This window comes from Narcine bancroftii, chromosome 10 (genome assembly GCF_036971445.1).
Source record: "Narcine bancroftii isolate sNarBan1 chromosome 10, sNarBan1.hap1, whole genome shotgun sequence".
In the NCBI taxonomy this organism is placed as follows: Eukaryota; Metazoa; Chordata; class Chondrichthyes; order Torpediniformes; family Narcinidae; genus Narcine; species Narcine bancroftii.
Window position 1 is genome coordinate 20,274,707 of NC_091478.1, and position 17,348 is coordinate 20,292,054.

At 39.2% G+C, this 17,348-nt stretch overlaps 1 long non-coding RNA gene across 1 annotated transcript in view; it reads left to right on the top strand.

Moving 5' to 3' along the window:
- Positions 1 to 1,653: 1,653 nt before the first annotated feature.
- The window catches only part of LOC138744263 (uncharacterized), a 136,974-nt gene continuing 121,279 nt past the window's right edge, over positions 1,654 to 17,348 (top strand). The window contains exon 1 of the long non-coding RNA XR_011345414.1: positions 1,654 to 1,730. This is a non-coding gene — a long non-coding RNA (uncharacterized lncRNA). The remainder of the gene's footprint in view (positions 1,731 to 17,348) is intronic.

The following is a 17,348-nucleotide window of genomic DNA, read 5'->3' on the forward strand; positions in this document are numbered from 1 at the left end:
ATTATCAAGTCAAGTCCAGTTTATTGCCACTAGTACAACTTGATGCAATAATGTTCTATGGACCTCTGTGCAAAAGACACAGAAGCAACCAGACGCAACATATACAAACAATACATATGCAAGACAAGTCTTCATATATACAAATAAAGTTTTGTTTTATGAATGCGAGTCTCAGATGGTTAGTGTGAGCAGTTCCTTTGGTCATTCAGCATTCTCACTGCCTGTGGGAAGAAACTATTCCTCAGCCTAATGGTACTGGCTCTGATAACAAACATCCAGTCTAATACCACATTTCAGTCAAATTTACTTTTAAATTTTTTCTTCTTCTCTGAAGAGAGCAATAAAAAGGGCACCTAGTGTTAAATTGACAGGTTTTAGATTTTGTGCATAAATTTTGATGTTGATTAAGTTACTAGAAACACTTGTCTGTCAATTCTGTTTACACTGTTAAACTATCAAAGGGCAAAAATCCAATAGGAGGTGCAAGGCTTAAAATGAATTGCAAGTTGAAAGCAAATTCTGTTTTCAGCTTTTGTTGTTTACATACACTTTTGAGCATCTTCTTAGCAACATCTTTGAGCCAACATCTTATGGCTTGTCAGAGATGACACGTTAGTTTAGTTTCCTTTGTTCTACAAATGGAAGGAATTTTGTTCTGACAATTTTATTGACCGTTTAACAAAGTTTTAGCACCTTCTAAAATTTTTTAATGGCTTGTTACAATGTATATCAACTGATAAAGTTAACAATGTTTAAACTAGAAAACTCAACTTTAGTACCAATTTGTTTTAATGATTCAGAGACAACCACATTCTAATATTCTCCAAGTGATAGTAAATGAAAATAGCCGGTACAATTTTTAATCAATAAAATACAGAATTTAAGACAATAGAAAATTGGATCTGGAATTTGGACTGGATCATATGGGCTGTTTAGAGCTTTTTGAACTCAGAGGCACAGTCGTTAACAGCATCACCAAGGCCACTGAAGAGCCGTAAGCCTTACCCAAGGACTCCTGTGTGCTTATCGCAAGTTAGAACAGTTTGGAGAAACTGCTGCCTGTCCGTTGAGGACTGTTTTAGTTATTGTTGTGCACACATGTACGAGTGCAATAGTCAGCTGAATGGATAATATGGCAGCCACCGCTGAGGCACCCGAGGAGCTACAGGTCGAGAAGATGAAGGTCACAGAACATGATGAATTGCAATGGTGGCAATTAGATACAAGTGGAAGTAAACTACTCTTCAAGACAGAATGACTCAATAGAAAGAGAAGGTATCAGCTGATGGGAGTGTAAATCCCACAGAATAACTGGAAAAACATCAAGAGAAACTAAAATCAGCCACATGAAAATAGCTGAAGCTGTGCTACAAGATGGTGAGGATGGGCAATCTAGATTGGAGACAAAGTCAGATATTAAGATGACATCTGAGATAGAGGATGAAATATGACCTGTGTTAGTGCATCAAATGCTGGAAGCAGAAGCAAGAGGAGTTCCAGAGCAGGGGCCAGAGTTTCAAGCACTGCATCTACACTTTTAAAGGTTCAGGTTGATGTGACAGCTCTTGAAGCAGAAAAAGAAATGTTTCAAATTAAATTGGCCTTCGATGAGTGGGGAGGAGCAGTTAACAATAAGAGGGGAGTAGCTACAGAGAGAAGTGGAGCAGCTGCAGATGGAAAAGGAGCTGCAGGGGGAGCAGCTAAGAAGGAAGGAAGTCCCAGCTAAAAAGGTAAAAGGAGCTACTGGTACTGGACAAAAGAATTGCTTTTAATCAGGCCAGGTTGAGGGCACTGGAATGTCCGGAAGTATTTGGTGCTGGAAGTAAATGATCTAAAATGTTTACTGTTTTGGAGTAACATTTTGAGGAAGGAGAACAGAAAAAAGGATATATTTAATACCAAAGAGGAGCCAGTGTTATGGTTACAGGACTCGCATGGTCCCAAACCTCAAACCCCAGTAATGATCATTGGATAGAGATGGGAGCTTAATACCATCTTATGTAGCAGAATATTACCCACTCCCGACAGGCAAATAGAAATCCAGGTGAACAAAGTAACATTTTCTTGGACATGAGAAGACCAGATGAAATGGCTGCATCATTAATGCAGTTACAGTCCCTCTCCCTCCTCTGCCCGAGAGTGCGTGCAGGATGGTGAGTACTTAGTCACAGATTGATAGACTTGTACAGTACAGAAACAAGCCATTCAACCCACACAGTTCACCTTGTCCATACTAATCTCATTTGCTTGAATCAAAGCCATATCATTCTATACCTTGCCTTTATAATTGTCTCATATAGTGATTGTATCCAACTCCATCACCCTCTATGGTAGAGTTCAACATAATAATGACTCTCTAAAACAAAACTTTCCCCTCAAATTCCCTTAAAAACTCCTTCCTCTCATCTTAAACGCATAATAATGAGTTTCCTGTCAAATATATTGTATGATGTACCTATGCACCAAAATTCTTTCTTGCTGTGGCTGAACAGGTTATTAAAAAAATAAAAACCACAAACCAACTACAATGGTATACTAATTGAATTAAGAGCCAATAAATAGAAAAAATAAATATTCATAATTATCCTAGTGCAAATAAAATGATATTGCAATAGTGCAAGGAATTCTTTTACAGCATTGGAGCAGTTCATGTTTAATATTAGAAGAGGAGATTCATGAGCTTGATGGTTGTTGGAAAGAAACTGCTTGCTGGAGGTGCTTCTGCATCTGCTCAAAGGATGCAATGAGAAGAGGTTTTGACCAGGGTGATGGAGTTCCTTTATAATGTTGGCTGCCTTCAAGCAGCGCCTCACATAGATGCATTTAATGGATAGCATAATGGTTCTGTGTTAATATTAATAATTAGGTTAATGTTAAGCTATATTTCACAAGAAAATGTCCCAGTAGAGTTAAAATATTGTATATGCATTTTTACTAAGTTAGATGTGGCTGATACAGTGTCACACACAGGTCACAGCACATTTAAAGAGAATCATCGTAATCAGAAAGGGCATTCATCCTTGGAGTCGACACATGGGGAAAGCAGAGCCATAATGGAACAGAAGTGTTCTTAATTGAAACTCAAATACCAAGTATGGTTCTTAAAAACAATTAAGTCTCTTGAACAGAGATGAGAGGTTATGGATATGGAGTGGCTTTGGAAAGGCAAGAAATTTTACCAAAATGAAACTAAAACTGTTAAAGATTTCAGTAAATGGCTTCCAAGAACTGAAATTATCTCAAATGATGTAAATTTCACATGACTTGGAGAACTATATTATCAAATAGACATTTTTGATCAGTTCAGAAGTCAGATCCTGTTTCACACAGGAATTGGAACCTTGTGAAAAACCCTTCTAACAGTTACCAGAATAGGTGCTGTTGTGTTACTCCCTAATAAAAGAAGAATACAGAAGAGAAGTGGATTTCAAAAAGTAGAGGTTCAGGTTGGAAACGACTTTCCAATTTTGAAAATAAAGAGTGCAGCCTCATCATGGAAGGAAACTCCATGACTCTCAAGAAAACTGTAGATGACAGAAAACAACCTCCTGGAAAGACAGGACTTGTATTATCTTATTCACAGGAGATACAACATGAGTGGCTTTTAAATAAGTAAGCCCACTTCTCATTTGTGCCCAGATGGTCATCACTACTCCAGTTTTATCTGAAGGACAGCTCAAGAGAATAATGAGTGGAAAAAAATCTGAAAATATAATGTTTAAAAGTACTTCATAATTACATCTGAACTGCAATTTAAAAAGATCCTGAATAAAAGTGACTTTCAGAATCAAGTTTAAACTGTGATAGCCTTGGACTTTAATACACACACGTGCACACATTGGGGTTGAATTTAGAGTTAAATTTAAAGTTAAGTAGGAAATGTTATGGTATTAATGGTTTAATAAAGTCTTTTGAATTTACCATTGCTGTTCTTTTGTTGGAATTGTTAGGTCTGCTTTGTTCATGAATGAGTGAGTCAGACACCAGACTGAGTCAAAATCAAGGTTCTTTGTTCTTTATTACCAGATTGTAACACTTGCAACTAACAGTGTTAGTTGGAGAAGGCGCATTCTGCCGTTATCAGGAAGTGGTGTTTTTTTTATACCTCAGGATACGTACTTAGTAAATTATCATACCATGACATTGTCCAATGAATAAACTGTTGCTATCCTTCTGTTAGTCTGTTGCACATCATTCTTGTTAGTGCAAAGCTTATCTTGAGTGTACAAGGTCACATCTGCATTCTGTTACTCCTTAGTACTGGGTGACTCCTTCTCCGGTCCCATCTCATGATGTTTTTACCTTACAGTACCAAAAAGTGTTTTTTTTTTTTTTAAAGTTTGTAACAATAGGAAATCAGAATGCAATGAAAATGTATCAGATTGATAACTGGGATGGAGGGAGGTGGTTGTCCCATAAGAACAGATGACCCTATAATCTAGAGTTTGGAACTGTGAGTAAAATACAAAAGTCTGCAGACATCATAATTGAAGTAAAAAACACAATGTTGGAGAAACACAGCAGGTAAACAGTGTAGAGGTTAGCAGAAGCCGGAGAAATTAAAAAGATAGATTGGGATTTGTGTTGAGAAAATAGAAGGCTGTTACATGAAATTTAAGCCACGTTCAGTGGGTTCACAGAGAAGGGAGTTCAGGCATAGGCTGACAAACAAGGGATGATTTTTATTACACACTCAGAGAAACCATGACAGAGAAGACACAAAACATCTCTTGATACCATAATAATATTGGCATTCACATTGGATACTGCAATCTCTGATACCAGTAGTTGGCTACTCCCTTTATTACACAAATGCAGTAATATTTGGTTGTTGAACACTCATAGAAGACAAGGACTTCAACACATACTTCCAATTCCATGTACTAATGGGATACCGCTCATTACTAAATATTCCCACATAATATTACAGGCCCACTCTAAGTACAGTGCTTACCTTACCATCGATTCCTCCAGCAATGTTCATAGGGAATGACCTGGTGTAGAGCAGCATTTATAGTCAGCACTAAGGAATAGAGAGATCAGTCAACTGCACATAGTGGACTTTTAAAGTGCAGTAAGCTGGGAAGTCCAGCTCAGGTAATCAGTGAGTGATTTAAATGGGCCAATGGTCATCAGTGAGTGATTTAAAGGAACCAATGGTCATCAAAGAGTAATTTAAAGGGCTAATGGTAATCACTGAGTTATTTAAAGGGGCCAGTTCAGGTGTGCCCTAATAAATAGGTAGAGTCCAATCTTGTTTGGCAGGTGACGTGACTAGATTTTAGATGGAGAGTTTATGTGAGCCTTCACAATCCATATTCCTATCAAGTTCCAGATGGAGAGGCCACATGATCCTCTACATTACAAGAAATGAGTGTTCAGAGGAGGTGAGATTGGAATAAGAGAGGGAATAGTGGTGAAGTTGAGATGGTTGATTTAAAAAAAAATAAGTATTTGGTGCTGGAAGTTTCTGTTAATGCATTTTCCCTCTTTCCCATCCCTCTGTCTTTCCAACATCTCTCCATTCACAGAACTGCCATCCCCTGCCTCCAACTTTTTGCTGAAGTGCCCTCCCTCCCTTATCCATCTATTTCCTCCTGCCTTTGGGACTGTGCTTATCCTCATGCCCCCCCCCCACCCCATTTTGTTAATACTTTGATGAGAGGCTTAATGCTGAAGTGCTATTTATATATCTTTGATATATAAAGGGCACTGTTTGATCAGCTGAATTCCTCCAGTGTTTGTATTGGAATAAACTAAACAATGACAGAACTTAACTTGTAGATGAATGGATGATGTCTCCCATGGCTGCAATGTCTAGAACCATGTGCTGTAGTCTGAAAATAATTTGTTGATCATTCTGGACTGAGATTAAAAGAAATTTCTTTATGGAAAGGGTGGTAAATATTTGGCATTTCTACTCCAGAGTGCTGTGGAGACTCAGTTGATCTTTGGATGTTGAAGGTATCTAGAGATATTGGGGATCGTACAGGGGATTGCTCAAGTCAGAGCTGGTCGCATTGAATGGTGAAGCAGCTGTGTAAGAGAAGTTATCCTTTAGGTGAGGGAATCCTTCTTGAGGATTTTGGAACGCCGAGGAAGTTGGAGCATTTTGAGAAAATGCTCAAGGAATCAAAACCAAAATGTCTCATGAAGCTGTGAAGAGAGATTTTGAGTTTCACTTTGATGTGCACTTCTTTCAATGAAAATCTTTAAAAGAAGGAAATGGTGTGCTTTGGAGTGTCATTCAAATTTATTAAATCTGGTAGCTTGGGTGGAAGCTGTTCATTTATGCACCATCTTTCAGCACTGACCACTTTTTGACTGAAGAAATGCTCCACTGAGAGACCACAGACGCTGTTCTCTGTAGCACAAAAGCAATCTGCTGGAGGATCTCGGTGGGTCTTCCTGCATCAGTGGCAGGAGAATGGCAGACTTTTCATTTGGACAATAAGACGTATGTTTATTTAAAAAAAATAGTGTTACAATGTCCTGGAGAGAGAGCATTGTACGGGAGATTCAGCCCCAAAACACGGACCATTCTTTTTCTCCCACTGATGCCACTCGACTTGCTGAGGTCTGCCAGCAGGTTGTTGTTTTTATTGCCCCTTTGTAGACACAAGGAAATTTAACTGGAAGGGATTTTCCCACTTTCCTCGGATCGCATGTTAAAACCTTCCTCGGCACGTGGAAGGCACGTTTAAAATGCTTGACTACCACTGCTGTTGAAGAAAATGCCGAACAAGCCTACATCCCCAAGCTGATGATATCCACAAGGACAAAATAAAAAATAAATCTGATATTGCAAAAAGGAAATTGAAATAGTAAAAGATAAAGAATAACTGCAGGGTACGATAGATGCTAGTAGAAGATGAATTCAGATCTATTTTGCATTACTTTAGGTTATGTATTAGAATGTGCTGTGATTATGAAGCTCTGTTGGCTCCCATTGTACCACATCTTTGCATTTGAAAATTTATTCCCTCACTGCTTAAAATATTGCAGTTTGCAGCCTTCGACATGCAAGGGCAGGCAATGCTCTGAAGACATTCTAACTTTAGAAGAAAAATGGTCTTGCATCCAACATTTTTGTAGCAAATTAGAGCTCCATATGTGAAGCTCAAGGAAACACTCATTTGTAAATGGCCTTTATTTACAAGTGCAGCCCACCGTGTGATTGCCAGTTCCATACACTTTCAGAGTTTACACAACTTAATCTCTTGGTGAAAAGTGAAAAACAATCACCTTTCTTGTCCTGTAACTTGTTCCTTTCTGCTTATTTATCAGCTTCAGTGTGTTTGTCTTTAACTCCTTTTATCTTTCTCATTATCTGCGCCCCTGCCTCCCCAAAGCTTTTTTAAACTCTTTCACATTCTTGCTTTATATTCTCTTGCTTTTCATGGGTTGTAAAGGTGGTGCACTGCTGTGACTTAGTACAAGATTTTAACAAGGTGAAAAGTGCATTGAAGCAATCCAGGGTTAAAAGAAACACTACATAAATACAAGATCTATTTTTCTCATCTGGGTCATCTATTTTTGCTGGTGTTGGCTGATTCTGGAAGGAGGATTGGTGAACAGGAAATTGCAAGGATCCCTAATGAATATTAAATAGTGTTTTTTTAGCTTCACCTCCACATACAAGACACTCCTTTTGGTTGATGTGTGTCTGACAAGATCTCAGTGCTGAGAATAGAGAAGTCCCCTGTTACATCCTGAACCAATAATTTCCCAACCAATGGGCCATGGCCCACTTGTGGGCTGCAGTGTGCTTTCATGTGGACCACAGAGGTCAGGGTGGGTCTGGTCTCGTGTCTCGGTTTTGCCGGGTAACCTTGGGTGGGGTGTTTGAGATTTTTTGAATATTTTACCTAAAATATAAAAACCATGATTTATTCAATTAATAAATGATTAGTACATAATATGTAATGTTGGTAAATGTACAATAACCCAAAAAAGAAACCAGTTTAACATGATAATCAATGTACAAGTTAATAATATAGTGAAACAATGTAATATATTGCATTGTGCATTAACTTTAATTATGAAGTTTAAATTTCATCCCTAATTGTTAAATGTGATTGTTCGTTAAAATGATTATAGATCAGTTAAAAAATATTATAACAAGCATCATTATTACCTTAATATAGTATCTAAAAAATAATCATCTAGGATAATCATAATTAAACCCCTTGAATCCATTTACCCAAAAGAAAAAAAACCTAAAACTAATCCTAATCTAACCTCTCCCACTAATCAAGAAAAATTCAAAGGTGGATCAAGTCGTGACCTCTAGAAGACGGACGGATCAACACTAGAGAACCCATATCACCTAAATGGCCCAATATCTTTTCAAACTGAAACTTCTTATCTTTATTACACCTAATTTTCTCTAATTTAATTATGTCATTACATCGTGCAGCCGCTGTGCACGAGTCGGTGAAAATTCATCTTTCCATTTCATTAAAACTGCTTGTCTGAATATCAACGAGCTGATAGCTCAGACTTTCTCTCGAGATGGCAATAAGTTTATCCAGTTCACGCGAAAAACCAAACAGGGCATGGATCTAATTTGATCTTAAAATTCATTGACAAAAACTGAAAAATATTCTCCCAATGTCCTCCTAATTTAAGTCATTCCCAAAACAATGAGGCTTCAAAAATTGTACACTTTTCACAAAATGGATCAATGTTTGCATATAAATGGGATAATTTGAGTTTAGGCATTTGTATTCTGTATATTACCTTGAATTGTAATAAATGGTGCCTTGCACAAAATGAAGATTCATTGATCAAACTAAACGTGGAATACCAATCCTCATCTGTAAAAGATGTATTAAGATAACACTCCCAATCATTTTTAATCTTAACCATTGGAGCTATTCTTAAATCCAATAAATCAATAAAAATATGTGATAATAGTCTGCTGTGAACAAATTGTAGATGAAAAAGTGTATCAAGGATATTTGAGTCTGCAATTCTATGAAAAGCATTCAATTTAGACCAGTGGTCTCCAAACCTTTTAGATCGCCATCAACCCCTTCAGGGACTATGTGGTCTCTCATCAACCCCCAGGCATGGAATCCTGGTGGGGGTGCTGAGTAGTGTGGCCAGACATTTAGTTTTAGACCAGACAGTCCAGCTTATGACCCCTCTGTTCTCCGTCCAGTGCCACCCCTACACCCCCAAATGGAGGGCAAATTAAGGGCAGAAAGGGCACTTGCCCGCTGAATGCAACATCCTGGTGTCTGCAGGCCATGTGCAGCCGGCTGGCATGGGGGAAGCGAGACAGCTGAGCACGAAGGTTCATGGCTGGTAAGCCTCCCCCACCCCCTGTGCTGGATGGTTAGGGGGCTTGAGTAAAATTTCTAAATTGCAAATAGTCTTTTTAAAAAAAAAAGACTACCGGTATTAGAAAGCTTAAATCTAATTGACAATTACTCAAAAAAAGCAAAATTATTTTGAATAAATAAATCTTTAATAGAATATATTGCTGATGGAGGTAATGGAGGCTGGTACAATAGGGACATTCAGAAGACTGTTGGGTACATGGATGTCAGAAAAATAGAAAGTCATGCCTGAGGTAAGGAAGGATTAGATTGTTACGGAGTAGGTCAGCACAATATTGTGGGCTGAAGGGCCTGCACTGTGCTGTCATGTTCTATGTTCTAAGAATATGAATATGGGTTTTCTGCTGGATCTTCATTCGGTGGTCTTGTTGAGCAATAATAGAAGAAAATGAGGGGATAAATCGGAATTTATTGTCGTGAACAAGTCACGAAATTCAGTGTTCTGTGGCCACATCACAGTGCAAACATTCATATTATGAACCATCTTACAACAAGAATATGAAAAATAAATATAATAGTGCATGGAAAGCTAAGTAGTGTCTTTTATCCATTGATTATTCAGGAATCTGATGGCAGCGGAAGAAGCTGACGTTGTGCCACTAAGTAGTCGTCTTTAGGCTGCAGTACCTTTTCCTGATGGTAGAGTGAAGAGGTCATGGCCTGGGTGGTGGGGGTCTTTGAGGATAGAGGATCTTTTTTTTTAAATATATAAAGATATTGCCTCATGGATGTCCTCAGTGGAGTCTGCTGCCTGTGATGTTGCAGGCCAAGTTAACAACCTTCTTGAGTTTTTCCTTGTCCAGAGAGTTGGAGCCTCCATACCAGACAGTGATGCAACCAGTCAGAATGCTCTCCATGGTACACTATGAAGTTTGAGAGTCTTCGGTGATGTATGGAGTCTCCTCACACCTCAAGGTATAGCCACTGGTGGGCCTTCTTTGTGATTGCATCAACATGGAGGCACCAGGGCAGATCCTTGGAGATGATGACACCCAGGAATTTGAGGTTATTGACCCTCTCCACTACTGAGTCCTTGAAGAGGATTGGGTTGTGTTCCCCTGACTCTCTCCTGAAGACCACAATCATCTCCTTGGTTTTGCTAACTTTGATTGCAAGATAGCTGTTGTGACACCACTCGGAGCTGCTCTATCTCCCTCCTGTACACTTCCTCATTGCTGTTGGTGATTCTGCGGACAAGTGGTGTCTTAATTAGTTGTTCAGTTGAAGCTGTACAGACAGCCATAAAAGCCAGAAGTGATTCTCCAATGAAACTAAAGTCAATGACATTTACTCAAAGAAACACCTGTGTACCACGCACACGCTGCAGTAACCTTCAAGAAGAGAAGTGCTATTGTGCATTCTCCTTTTGACAGGGGAGAGACACAGAACCAACGTGGCTTTAGGAAAAGTTGGCCACTTCACCGGTTTACAAGATTGGGAGGGAAAAAAAGATGCACTTCTACAATATCTTGAACATTTCTTTGAGGATTTCCAAAACATGAAATGTAGCCACCACTGGTAATGTAACCAGTTTTCACATAGGAAGATCCCACAAATGGATTTGATTTGTGGATGATTATTGTCCAAGACAATGAGGACACTGGTGGTCTCAGCTGAACTGGAGTTTTAAGATATTTTGCATTCATGTAGGAAGAGGTAGGCTTAAATTTGAGGTGAGAGATGGTCCTTGAGCAAAGCAGAACTCCCTGCCACATCACTAGTTGCTGCTTGGTTGCTTGTCAACTATTAATTAGCTCATTAGAATCCAGATGTTTAGAAGAAGCAGAAAGATCCTGGTAACCACTTAATGCTCAAAGTACTTCTGAAACTTCCCTCTTGCACCAAAATTCAATTTGTGGTTGATTAAATTTAAAACTAGTTTTTGGACTTCATGAATTCCTTATTCCCCAAGTACTTAAATGGGCATCTCTGGTTATAGTCAAGTAAATAGTGATAAAACTCATGGGGCTTTAACAAATGGAAGCAATTCTTCCATGTACTGAGTTACGGTGTCTGACGAGAGAGAGGATGATGGTCCGCATTACAGAAAATTAAATTAAGAAATGTGATTCAAATTAAGTTCTTTTCAAATTTGATTTTGCTTTCCAGCAGGAAATTTGAGAGATGGTGACACAAAATCAGTTTAAAGCCTTAATGATCTTAGCATTCGAATAATTTACTAAACAAGAAATTATGGTGCTAATGGATCAATTATTTAGCACACTTGGATTACTTTAATTTCCACACACAATTAAAGTGACATGAATATTGAATTGTATTGAAGTGGCTGGGAGTAAAGGAAAAACAATTTCTTCTCTGCATTCTTAAAGAAAACTCTGGCCAGAAGGATGAGTTTCTGGGTTAATTTTGCACGGTTTTGAGATGAGGAGAGGGGCACTTGAAGGAGTATTTGAAATATCTGAAGTTACTGATCAAACGTTTTACTTTGAGCCTCTTTGACTTTGCTACTCCAGGACCAAAGATCTGTCTGCACTCTTGTAACATCACATGTTATTGCACTGATTGCAACTGGGAACATTTATCTATCCTTTTATATTTCTCATTTATAATTTAATTTGTATTTATTCTTTATCGGTGTGTTTAACAAACCCATGCAGGAAGAATTTTGGTTCATTTACAAATTGTGCTTCGATGTATGACAATAAACTCATCTCATCACCTCAAAGTTCAGGTTTGAAAAACATACATGACACAATATACAGCCCTGAGATTATTTTTTTAAATAATAAAAAAATTATACATGCAACACGGTAATGGGTCCTTTCAGCCCACAAGCTTGTGCTGCCCAATTACATTAATCCCTGCATGTTTGAAGGGTGGGAGGAAACTGGAGTAAATCTTGTAGACAGACATGGGGAGAGCATACAAACTGCTTACAGAGAGCACCTGATTCAAACCAGGTCTCTAGGCTGTAACAGCTTTACAATTACTGCTACGCTAACCATGGTGTCCTGGGCTCCTGCAGACGAGGCAGAATTACCTCTTATTCCTTGTGCAAATGTACACAACATATACAAATAAAGAAATTTAAACAAACTGCAATATAGAAAGAAAAAAAAGTGCAAAAGTAAGAATCCAGAAATGAGTCCCTGATTGAGTTTATTGTCGAGGTGTCTGATGGTGGAGGGGTAGCAGCTGTTCCTGAACCTGGTGGTCCAAGTCTTGTACCTTTCCTGATGGTTGCAGCGAGAACAGAGTTTGTGCTGGGTGATGTGAATCCTTGAAGATTGGTGCTGCTCTCTGATGGAGAAGCACGGGTTGGACACACATACTCTGGGAGTCATAGTGTCACAAATTGCTCTCAGGACAACAGTGCTGGCACCTGCGGACAAAGCAGCTCTGTCTCCTTTCTTCTAACTGAAGCTGCTGGGTGAGCACACCGACTGATAGTTCCTCACGGCAGTGCTGGCACCTGTGTACGAAGCAACTCCGCCTCCTGCTGGCACCCACACACAGACCGACCATTTGACTGGCAGCTGTCCAACTAACTGCCATCTTTTTGACACTACAACCTCAGCGCTCTGGGCTCTTCCACTGACCCAGTGTGTGCCTTCAGTTCTCCAGATTGGCAAAGACGGGTTGACAACAGTGGGTGCGCTCTCCATGAGTCCATCGGCTTCAATGTGGGGCTCTTGCACTCCTGACAGCTTTCAATTCTCCCAGTGTGTGGCTTCAGCGCTTCCCACAGTGCATGTCTGTCTCTCTGGGCATGTTTTACTAATGCAACTAAATTTAATTCTATTAGTTTACTATTATAATCTTTCTTTACAAGTACCTGTTCGGCTGCAGAAAGTAAGACTTTCAATGCATATGTACAATGTGTAGGACAATAAACTCATCATTATTTCTGTCTTCCATTCAAGTGGACTTGTGAAGTTATGCTACAAGGGTAATTTTCTACAGTCTCTGTTTTGTCTCTTTGAACAGATTGTTTACTGTGTTAATGGATGTTTTTGCATACAAAAAACTTTGCTGTGTGTCCTGCTCCAGCTCTGACTCGCCCCCAGATACCCAATTTACCTGAGGGTGCCATCTCTAAGGCTACATCCTGCTTTATCTAGCAGATTGTTGGCTGATTTTTCTGAAAGTAAAAAAAAAAGCTCCTTTGGCTGGGACATCAACTTCTGTCCCTCAAGATTGAGGGCACCATTGATCAATTTCTCGAACATCAGGTGCAGGTCCAACTCACTGTGCCATTCAATAAAATTTGTGGATTGCGATGTGGCTGATGAAAAGATAGGGTGTCCTTCCTCTGATGGGAGAAGATGTGGTTGGTTATGTTGAGATGGTCCACTCCTTCCATCTTCATGCGCTCCTGATGCATGGCCTTGATAATCTCTGTACCACCTGAATGAACCTTCTTCACTTCATGTGGTCATGCGTTTGAGGATCGCAAGCATCAGGAGGGATAGCACAAGGCCCGCACATTATATATCACTGAATATTTATTTTTGCTTTTTCAGTTTGTTTATATTTCTTTCTCTATTTGTATTTCTGGATCATTTTCTTGAGTACAGTCTATATTATCGATAACTGCCTGGCCTGCAGGAAAAAGAATCTCAGGGTTGTATGTGATATCATTTGTGAACTCTGACAGTAAATCTGAACTCTAACTTGAGGTACCTTCTGCTCCATCTGTGGAAGAGCACACATAGCTCTTGAAGTGGAAGCAAATCTTTTTATATCCTGAGGGACTGTGGAGGCAAAATAAGTGTTTGGTTGGCTTAGCTGAATTTCTAGCCAATAGTGAGCATCCAGGATGTGATTGATTGGGTCTCAGTGATGGTTAGGTGACTGAGTGCCAGGGACAGATGGCGTTGGCTACTTGTTGGAGATTGGCATTGCCTGGCTGGGGAAAGAAGATGACATTTCAGGTCACTGACTCACAAGAATGGGGTTGAGGAAAAATACATTGCTCCACCATTCTGATCACAGCCAGATTTGATGGGCTGAATGGCCTAAATCATCTCCCTCATCTTATGGTCTTGTTGACATCACTTGGAGTACCAAGACCATTAAAACCTGGCTAAAGTTGAGATGAGAACAAATTCCCTAAAGTAGACTTTTGACCCATAACCTCGACAGTCCATTTTCCCTCCAGAGATGCTCTCTGACCTGCTGAGTTCCTCTGGCATTTTGTTTAATTCTCCAAACAAAAATTGTCTTTCTTGAACAGCTTGATATGTTTTGCAGCTTATTCAGGTACCTGGCAGCAGAAAACTACAATCATATCCTTGCTGGAAACTATGCCACTTTGCATGTTTTGTGAAATAATAAATGCCATATGATCTACCACTTGTTAAGGAGTTGATGTGTAAAATTTTGGGTATGATGAAATCCCCCAAACTCGTGTGAAAGCCTACCTGAGGACCATGTGATACAATACAAAAGGATCAGATTGCATGTGGCAATTTAGGCTTTTGTGCACTTTTCTGCTTGTGTGCCAAGTCCCAAGTAAGTAACGTGCATTTTCTAAAATGCACATAACTAAATGCAATCTGACACAGCACAGTATCTGCATGCTTGATGTGCTGTCATAGATCTTGTTACAACATTAGTTATGCAAGGTACATGAGAGTGCTTTTATGTAAATAATGGTGCTTCCAGAGAAATAAGGTCATAAATTTGAAAGTCTTTGTATGGAAATATAGCACAAGCCCATTAGTGGGCACCTTGGAAGAAGAGTTAGTTCTGCTACCAGTTCATTTTCTCCCTCCATTTTAGAGGTTGTGTTTAATCAGAAGGATTGATGGTCAAAAGGTCCATCTACTCAATCTTTCAATGGAAATGTAGCTCTGAGATTAGAACATAAAACATAGAACATTATAGCTCGGTACAGGGCCTTCAGACCACAATGTTGTGCTAACCTACTTAAACGTATCCAAACCAACACGAAACCCTCCCTTCCTCATAACTCTCTAGTTTCTTCCATCCATGTGCTTGTCTAAGAGTCTCTGAAATGGGCCTAGAGTTCACACCTCTACCACCACCCTTTGCAATCCAATCCATTAAAAAAAGTACCCCTGATTGCTCTCCTCAAGTTTTCTCCCCTCACTCTGTGCAGATGACCTCTGGTGTTGGCTACTTTTGCCCTGGGGGAAAAAGGTGCAGACTGTGTATCTTGTCTATGCTTCTCATAATCTTGTAGACTTCTATTAAGTCTCCTCCTCTTTTTCTCCAAAGAGAAAAGCCCCCAGCTCTGCTAATCTTGCCTCGTAAGACATAGTTTCCAATCCAGGCAACATCCTGTTAAATCTCCTCTGCACCCTCTCCATTGCTTCCACATCTTTCCTATAATGAGATGGCCAGAACTGAACACAAAATTCTGTGGTGTCACCAGAGATTTATAGAGCTGCAACATTACCTCATGACTCCTGAACTCAATCCCCCAACTAATGAAGATCAGCATACCGTACGCCTTCTTAACTATCCTATCGACCTGTGTGATGACATTGAGAGATGTATGGATTTGGACCCCAAGGTGTCTGTTCTTCCACACTGTTAAGAATCCTACCATTAACCATGCTTTATAATAGTTTGTGGGTCACATAAACATGTGGATTTCTATTCTGCTTGAAATGCCAATCAGATAAAATTCTGAAATTAGTAATAAAATGCTGTACAATGAGTTTTCAGATGAAAAGAAAATACAGACCCACATCTTTCCAACTGCTGAAATATATCCCTATGAATCATGAAGCATTCTTTTCAAATTTCTTTTTGACTTTCAGATTTTTTCTTTCTGAAGTCTGTGACTAAATATTACACCTCTTTGACCTTGCAGCCTCAACGGTATTAAGCTGGGGTTGGCTTCAAATGTTTGAATGTTCCTGTTATCTGGAAGAACCTCTCACTGTGAGAGCAAATGTCCACATGATGAAACAAAAATGCTGCATTTCATTTTTATTGTGAATTTCATGCTCTGTATGGAGAAGGATGATAATACAGGAGAAAGAGTATATCTCTCTCCTTGAAAACTCAGATGAAATTGACAAGGACACCTAGAACAATGTCATCAATAAAGCAAAATGTCGCCTTTACTACCTGTAGTGTCTATAATACCACAGCTTCCCTATGAGAAGACATATTGAGGTATAAAACACTTATTAAAGCAGCTGTACCTTGGATATAATAGTGTGTGCTGTATCACAGTATGTTTTTGATTGTAATTTCCCAGCTGGATTCACACTAGTTGGATCAAATTCTCTTAATACAAGAATAATTTTATAATTCTAGTGGGGTCCCTCGCCTTTGAAAATTCTCATTCTCGAGTTGTGCATGAGCTTTCCCACAAACTTCAAATTTTTCTGCTATTGCTATCTGATCCACAACCAATGTTTCTCTTTGCCCCACTTGGCCTTCTTACCTCCTCAACATAAATATTCATCCTTGTCTCTACATTCTAAAAATGTAGACACACAGCACAGTAACAATTCTGTTCGGCCCATGAGCTTGGGTATGTTTTTGAATGGTTGGAAGAAAATGGAGAACCCAGAGGAAATGCATGCGGACATGGGGAGAGGGGTGAGAACGTGAAAGCTCCTTAGATAGCGTTGGATTCGAATCCTAGTCATGGTGCTGTTGCATTAACCGCTATACAGGTACTAAGTGTGCCACCCCAAATCTGGACTTTGAACTTCCTTATCACCATAACTTCTTTCAGCCCTGACATGCTGTTTAATTAACTCATTGTGGTTTCTTGTGCACCATCATGCACCTTTCAGACCACCTTTGGTCAAATATAATCTATCTATAGATTATAGATTTTTCTTCCTCTTGGAACCATGCTTTAAAATCAGCCTTTTTGCTATCTTTCTAATCTTTGGTTGTTCATATTCAATTTTTCATCTCTCTGAAATGTATGGCAGGTAAAGGTGCTGTATTCATGTCAGTTTTGCTTTGTTGGAGATTCATCTTGTTGCAAAATAAATCAGTACTTTCACATTATGATCTTCAAGCATTCTCAAGTTACCTAATTTT